Source organism: Acanthochromis polyacanthus, chromosome 17 (genome assembly GCF_021347895.1).
Source record: "Acanthochromis polyacanthus isolate Apoly-LR-REF ecotype Palm Island chromosome 17, KAUST_Apoly_ChrSc, whole genome shotgun sequence".
NCBI lineage: Eukaryota > Metazoa > Chordata > Actinopteri > Pomacentridae > Acanthochromis > Acanthochromis polyacanthus.
The window spans coordinates 8946335-8955237 of NC_067129.1; the positions used below are offsets into that span (position 1 = coordinate 8946335).

The 8903-nt window shown below is 38.2% G+C and overlaps 1 non-coding gene across 1 annotated transcript; it reads left to right on the forward strand.

The window, feature by feature from the left end:
* The first annotated feature begins 8072 nt into the window (after positions 1 to 8072).
* On the forward strand, positions 8073 to 8144 carry trnaw-cca (transfer RNA tryptophan (anticodon CCA)). The gene has a single exon. It is a non-coding gene; the product is annotated as a tRNA-Trp (tRNA).
* The last annotated feature ends 759 nt before the right edge of the window (positions 8145 to 8903 follow it).

The window sequence follows — 8903 nt, forward strand, 5'->3', positions numbered from 1 at the left end:
TCCCTCCCTCCCTCCCTCCCTCTGCCTCCCTCTCTCTCCCTTCAACACACACACACCCAGAGACAGACACACACCCGGCTTTACCACTCCGATCAGCTGGCAGCGTCATGACGGAGGCAGCACGAGCAGCGGACGTCAGAGGCTGCGTGGAGCTGACGTGTACACGCAGGTTGCATGCCATGAGGCAGCAGATTGACCTGTTTGTTCCAATTCACATTCACATAAGAGAGTTATATCAGAAGCAACACTGCCCAGCTCCATTAACTATGGAAAAAATATTAATACAATTGTATAAAAATACTGCAATTCAAGCTTTGTGTTTAATAAGTTACATAACAGAAAAGGTATAATGAGGGAAATGTACTTTAAGTATAGAAGTATCCCATTCAGAATATGTTCCCTGTGACTACTGTAATCCAATGTCATGTTGTTGTGTATCCAGCAACTAATAATATATATTTTAATTACAATGCAATATGTTGCCCAACCAACAGTCTAAACCACAAAATAGTCAAACATTTATGTAAAATATTAGGATAGTTACAAAGTTGGGCAGAAAACTCATCAAATTTAACATGCATGAAGCCACAAAATATCTAACATCTTTGTAGGCCAAACAGTATCTATCTATCTGTCATACTCAGGTTAATCTACATTATTGAGGACATTGTCGATTATCAAGTTATATTTGTTATAGATTATCTCTGTAGGGTTTTAATCCTTGGTATTTCATGTGTTAAATTCATTGCATTAATAACAATTTAACCCCTTTATACAAAGTTGTTTGGTTAGTTTCTAATGGCTCTTTTCAAATCCAGTACAGCTATTATTTTAAATCACAGTGACTTGACTTTACAGCTATTGCCAATTCATTTTCTATCATGTGACTCATTATCCCCAGCTGGACTCAAATTTCATATGCTCTCCCCGTCTTTTCAATGAAATAATCTTCAGCTGTAAAGAAACTGATAACTCAAGATCTCAGGTAAAGGTTATGCAGTAAACAGTCCAATAACTGTGCTGAAATGTAGCTACAAGGGTCATGAAATGATAACACAAGCACATGAACCTTGTATTTAAGTAGGGTACAAGCAACAAGGGTTCCCTTAAAGTATCTAAAAATAAGTTTATGGGACATGGAGGAGTTTTGAGTCTTGATAGTATCACAAACAAAAAAATGTAAAAAAAAAAAAAAAAGGCAGTCAACTCATTTTATTGATTCAAAATCTTTGCTTCTTTATTCTGCTAAGTGATGAACTGTTCGCAGAAAAATGCATTTTTTTTTCTTGAAGATGTTTCCATAAAACCAATACATACATGTAGGAAATCACACAGATGTCAGTAGAACTGCATGATATCCACATTTATTACAAACTGCAGACATACGGTCAACAGAGCAGCTTCAGTGCTGCTTGACTTTGACACCATCCATTTAGAAGATATTCCTTCATTTTGCTTTGATTAAGTTAGTGTCCAACACATTGACCTAAAATCTCTGATGGTTGTTTGAAATCTGGTGGTTGTAAAGGCCACAACAAGTGATTCACAATTTTTTTAATCAAACCTGTCAGTGACCCTTTGTGTCCTACTGATGAGGACATTGTCATGAATTGGGATCCCATCAGGATAGAAATGTTTCATTATGAAATAAAGGTGATCACTCAGAACAACTCTGTATTGACTGTCAGTGACTTCTCCCTCTGAAAGGACAAAAGGTCAAGGGTTCAAGTTGTTTGTTTAATCTGTCTCCTGTCTGTAATTTCTGTACCTTAGGACAGCTGTCGTTCCTTGAAATACGTTGATTCTGCATGCTACGCTAAGCTTTGCTGGTTATTTTGCCAGAAACATAGCAGAAGTTTATAACACTGAATGCTACATTTTATGCTTCTGTTTCTAAATCAAATTTCATTTATGCCAGCTGCAAGCTGTCAAAACACTTCTCATCTTATTCTCACTCTAGTCTCTCCTCACTATATTAACCCATAAGAACCCAGACCCATTTTTCCTTAAAGGACTTAATGAGTTAAGGTCAGACATGAAACTTTACAGGAAGACACTGTGGCACTCAAAGTGTTTGTGACACTGGTGTCACCATGGGTTCTTATGGGTTAATTCAGCCATTTTCAGAAGCATGGAAGATGTCAGCTGTGCTACATCCATGCTAGACGACACATGCAGCACAAATGTGACTCTGCTTCACACATATCTGTGCTGAAAGCAAGAAAAACTAGATCAGTCGACATTTAAATGTTTCGGTATGAGTCTGCTGACAAAGCAGCTGTTAGGGTTTCATTTTGAACCTGCAACTAATTGCGCAAATGTTGTGCCGTTGTACTATTAAGACAGCAAAAGAGTCTGCTAATGGCCTCTGGAGACATCAGCAGGTCGAGGTGAACTTGTTACCCTCTCGGCGCTGACGCATACAGACGCTCGCACAGCAAGGACTGTGAGGCCAGACTCCTTTTTCTGTCTCTCTCCTGAGAACCTGGGCTTGTCACTCTGACTGCAGCTTTAAGGCTGCTGTAGTTTGACAAGCTGCTTCCTCACTGTCACCTGACACACTGAGCACACGCTGAACATCCACCAAGCCTGTGGCCCATGTCTTCTCCTCGTTCTGCTCGTTTCACAACAACTTTATGGTTTCCTTTCCTGGAATATAAGATGAAGACAAAGTCTTTCATATGATTGAGTAAATAATCACCATGATTTCAGCTCTCTTAAATTCTTCAGTGCTTAGTGAATTACCAGTCTTCAGACATTTTCCATGGGACTAGGGGTGATGTTTTTGTGGAAATGTTATTCACTCTGAAGTTGCTCATTGCTAACTGTAACCTTCATTGCCTTCTGATTCAGACACAATGTCCTGGTTGGGGCTTTGCGGGGGTGGAAATCATTATGAATCAGTGATTTTCATTACAATACTAAAAGGAAACGATATTTAGATCCGCATTGAAACTAATGGAAAGATAAATCATTGTATAACTCACAGCGCTGTTATTAGCAGTTTGAAAACCCACAGTCAGGTTCCCCTTTCTTTTCTTGTTCTTTTGCTATGAACTCAGCATTTAAATAGCTGGTTGCTTTGTTGGGACTAATATGTATGTGATGGAAATAATTACATAACATTATATAACTTTTACTAATTTCAGGTACACATTTAGCCCCAAGAATAAGATGTACTCCGTGTGTGTTACTCAGTATGTTTAACACAGAATAACCTACTTCAGCTTGTAAGATGATCTAATTACTCTCTGAATCTGCTATACATAGAGCACCAGGAGGGAGGCCTGAGGTTAAAGCCCCGTCTGTAAAGCATTCACTCTGATTGAATTTAAATTTCTTTTATGTGCAAGTTCCTGAAAACCAAATCTAATTTGGCATGTTTGCAAAAACTGCTGCAGCTGCAGTGCTTTGCCGTCGCATGCCGGTGCACTTAAGTGCAGCAAAAAGATCTGTTTGCATAATGATGTCCGCACCAGATGGAGTTGCATGCGAGTCACATCTTCCCCCACCGCCGTTCGTGACTCGCAAGCTCATCAGAACAAGACGTGACAGAGGCATGGTTCACGACACATAAAAACGCCAACAAGTCACATGACCTAGAGGAGGAATTTCTAAATTGTGGGTCAGAGTCTGTGGAAAATTTAAATAGCTTGAACGACTAAATATACTCTGTGTTGGCTATGAATTATCCACTCTGCTTATACGAACATGTGAAGTAGGATTTTTGCTGTTGTGGATTTGAAACAACAAACTCTACCACTATTTTAGAATAAGGCTCTAAAAACACTTGTATCACGTCTGCAGCTGACTGTGAACTTTGTCACTCCTGCGTGGATAAATGCTACGTGTCCTCTCTGACTCAGCATGATGATTTATCCTCTTTCTTCCTGCAGTTCTTTCTGGAAGAGCTCAGATAAGTGGGGGAAATACAGAAGCAGGATAGACTTGTTTGAGCTCCGACACTGAGCCTATTCTTAGCACTGACAGAACATAGCATCCGAGGGCCAAATTTAGTTACCTAGTAGTTATTAGAAAGGTTATGGTGAATTTAAGACTTTACAATGGGTTGTGATGAGTGTATAATTTCATAAGTAAGGCACATGCGAGTTTGTTTCAGTGTGTGCATATATGTGAAGTACGTACAGAACTGAGGAACTGGTGGGGGACTAAACTCTGACAGGAACAGGATGGAAACTCCCTGTGAAATACTGAGAAGCATGCTGTGGGAGTTACATATGACATCCCCGTGCAGCAGTGTAAAAGGACTTCACAAATACTGTTCAGTTCTTTGAAAATTGAACTCAAAACTAATTTTCTTACAGCTTTGTCAAACATCAGTGGCAATGTTTTATAAATGTATATAAACAAAAAAAATACAAATATTAATAAAGATTCAGTTTCCAGAGTTTTTCAGCAGCACAAGAGAAATCAATACTTTTCAAAGTGAACGTGGTGTGTTTGTCTTTAAAGCTACAAAAGCGTTTTCATGTTAACAATGGATCATATGACTATTTGTATGCTCATAGCTGCACACCCACAGGGATACATTACACAACCCTACGTTTCCTTTCAACTCCACAGAGCTTTATGGCACATTTCAGCTCATTGTTTGGAATTTCTGATCTGATTCTCTCCACTCTGACAGTGTTGTTTAAGCCCATAACAGTCAGCTGTAATCAGAATAAAGCTCTAAAAATCCACTGTATGCTATGTGCCCAGCATTAAGCAGCACGCAGACAAAGTGAGAGGGTTGCTGATAAAGTTAGTCTGCCTGCAGGGTATGTAAGCTTATGAGCACAACTATATATGAACTGTCAACTTGTTCCAGTTAGGTTGATGGATTCAAAAATCTGGACTGATTCAAAGCTTTAGCAGCTGAAGAGACAAGTTGGTTAAGTTCAAAAGAAACCTTGAAATGAAAGTGAACATCAAGTGACCAGAAATACAGCTTTAGATGAACGCTAAAATATGTTTTTATCAGCTGGATGTTGCAACTATTAAAAGGTTAGCCAATACTATGCCTTATAGTTTGTTTCTGCTGCCCCCAATTGGCCAAAACAATGTATTGCAAGGTTCAATATCACTTAAAGCTCCCTTATTGTCTCTTTTCAACAATTTAATTCAAGTGTCACATATTCAAGAATGTACCTAGAATTTTTTCAGCCCCAAAACTGCAAAAATTGTTTTTTTATATCCTGGTTTCGATAGTCCTGTTCTAAAGAAGCTGTTTTAGTGTCTGTAGCTTTAAATGCAGCTAAGCTACTGCTGTCCACACCTCCTTCAGGAAGAAGACTCTCTCTGTCTCTGTGATTGACAATCTGGAACAAAACAGTGAGTGTCTAAGATCAGGACTCTATACTTCTTCACCATCTCATCTCTTTAGATGTATAGCCAGATTCACAGCACAGTTGTTTTTAACTCATGCGTATGGAGAATTTGTCAGACAGTGTGTTACGTTTCACCCCCCCCCCCCCCCCCTTGTCTCAAACAAATTAAATGAACTTAGGATGTTCATGGGTGAAACTAACAAAAAAAAGTGCACAAACAAAACGGGGTTCTGTGGCCTAAAAGAGGATCGTGTGTCATTGAATACCACTATCCCCCACTAAATCTACCAAGGTGGTAGACCAAACAAAAATTAAGACCCCTTAAAAGTAGTGATGTTACGCTCGAGCCAGTTTGCTCGACACAGTGCCGAGCTTCTGAAACGAAAGTGTTCCGAGACAGTGTTTCGATCCCTGCTTCAGCACGCCCACAATCACGTGACTATCGAGAGCGAGGCCTCGTTACGTCACATCGCGTGTCGCGGTGCTTCGGGCAAACTTTGAAGGGGTCGAACATTTCAATCTGTCCAGGTCTTAAAAGGCATAGGGGTCTGATTCACTCCTCAAACTGTAGGTTTTTGAGAGGGGGAGATTACATTAGTGCATTTGTCATTTTGAGAGAAGTTAAGGAGAATATACATTTAGTTACAATTTAGTTTAGATATATCGAGTTGCATTTCATACATAACACACAGATTCACACATACACAACACACATTCATTCATAGAAACACACTACACATATATGCACACATACATATATACTGTTTTAAAATATTTATTGCAAGTACAAAGCAGTGTGAGACAAGCAGTCCTGAGGCTTTTTCATTTTTTTTCCCACTTAGATGCAGTTCTGACACAGGACCAGCAGATGTCACTCTTCTAGTTGTGTCAAATGCTTCGATGCAACGTGTCATTCTTGAAGCAGATGTGTCAAAGTGGTTCATTGCTTCATGAAGCTTCGATTTCACCATCACTACTTAAAAGAAAAACATTCCCCAAAACAAAAGGAAGGAAGGGCTAGGTTCTGTGCATTGATGACACGAAGACACAGGTTTCTAGAAAGAAGGTCAACTGATGGTGTCGAACCTTCCACGCCATCTGAACAGTTGGGAGATCCCTCCTTAAATCCCCACCCAGCTGACTGGCAACAGCAGACAGCTGAGCTCAATCACACAGGTGCAGCAGATTGAGCCTGATCTGAGAGCCAGGCTGTGAACTTTCCAAGTCCAGAAAACAGTATTGTGGTTATAAAATCAGTGGTTTAGTGGTGCTCATTAGCAGCTTGGATTGAATCTGAATTGACTGCTAAGTAACATGTGGTTTTAATAACCTGCATTTCAGTCACTCATTGTCTAACAGAAATACAGAAATGTGTAAATGAAAGCAGGTTTATTGGACATTTGACTGTATTCGATGTGAGCACAGGGAGCAGGAGAGAAGCAAACAGATGCAAACACCACCCAAGTTTAGTAACAATCCAGTCTTTGCTTTTTGGTTTTAAATTATCCTCAAAGTTACCATGATTTCTGAATGTCCTTCAACATTCAAATTTCCATATAACTCTGACCTGTAGACATACCATCAGAACTAAAGGTTTCTTAACATTTCCCTATTGCTGTGGGGACATTGCAATCATCAAAAATAAAAATAATCCACTGGGTCTTCAGTTCCTCAAATGCTGGGAGTGCATTTAGATTTTTGTGTTCACTCTTCAGCCAACAGCAACAAAAAAGATGGATTTTCAAAATACGGGCCCTCTAAATTGTACTCATGGAACTTTTGAAATCAGCCAATCTAGCCTCAAGCATGCAAAGGTGATAAATATAAATATTATTTATCAGTACAAGTACACAAGAAGCATGTAAATCAGTGAACTGAATCTTTCTAAAATCACCTGAAATTAGTCGCCATATAACCGACCGGTCGTCTGACTTTAAAACTTTGCAGACCCCAAAAGTTTCACTCAGAAATTAATTCCAGCAGAAAACAAAAGTAAATGTTCTAAAGATATAAACTGTGTTTGTTATCAAGTATGGACATGAATATACCGTATATACGTTACAGTAAATGTCTGCACTCACAATCTTCTCTTTGACTTAAGCTCAAGGTTGTATTCTTAACGACAGAAGGACCATTGCCCAAATTTCTCCAAGAGCCTAAAATAGTTTAAACTGACAGGTCTCTGGTTTCATCTGATCATCACGTGTGCTGTTTGAGATTTCATTTCACTGTGATGACAGGGAGCATGGGGCTGAAATTTTCTCTCTGGGGTAATCATTATATTTTATGTCAACCAGAAGGTTTATTATTTAGCCACAGTTACTGACAAAGTATAGCGCAGTATCACATAGTGTCAAAGAACTTCTAAATCCCACAATCCTAACACTATCCCAACTTGTATTAAAGTCAGAAGATGCAAAAAAAAAAAATGTAATAAAAGATAACTTTAAAGGAAGGACACACACACATAAAGTATTCATTCTAACTCTCCTACTTTTATTTATTTATTTATTTATATTTTTATTTGGCACTCCTGTGACTCCATATAATAAAACTGTAATGGATATTAGTCAATATTATACTGTGAAATTTTAGATATAATATAATTATAAACAGCTAATGAGAGTATCTACATTAATATTAAAATAAACATTATTTAGGAGGCTGTTTTTGTCATTAGTTATCGGTATGAGATTGTCCCTCTAGCTCTCTTTTATGTCCAGGTATTTAGTTCGATCTTCAGACCTCGTGGCGCAACGGTAGCGCGTCTGACTCCAGATCAGAAGGTTGCGTGTTCAAATCACGTCGGGGTCAATGGTTTCTCTTTGCTCCCGTGGTGTAACAGACACAAAGTAACATTTATTCTGTGTTAATGTCATTACACGACTCCTTATGACACCAAAATAAATCCTTGGTTCACTGTCTTAATGATTCCGAAGTTCACACTGGTGTGATTATATAATTTCTAGTTTTAGGTGTGTTTTCTGACGTTTCAATATCAGCTTTTGCGACTTTTCGTTAATTTAATCTTAATGAATCCACGAAAACTGCACTGGAATAAAACAGATATTATTATTATTATTATTATTATTATTATTATTATTGGGGCAGGAAGCGATAGACCGCAGAACTTGCCTGAGAATCGCGACGTTTTTAGGATTTATCAATTATCTAAGTAATTATTTGACAGTTGTCATTATTTAAGGAAAAGGAACTGATAATATCTAATTCGAGTACTTCATTTTACGAAATGTAAATAATTGCATGCCATAAAACGACTCTCATGTTGAAGCCTATCGTGTATCTCACTGTGTCCATGGCAACAATATTTTTGTCACCTATTTTTCTTGCACAAGTTTGTTGGCACAGGTCACATATGATATTTTGCAGGTAAAAATAGGTTGTTTAAAAAAAATCTAATCAAATAAGCCCATAATAGCTTTGACCTTCCAAATAGCCACGATTGACAACCAACCTTACTTTTTCTCGTATTTATGAGATATTTTCTTGCAGTTGTGACATTGAGTCATATTTAATATTTTTTAAAATGAAGTTACATAACAATATCTAATG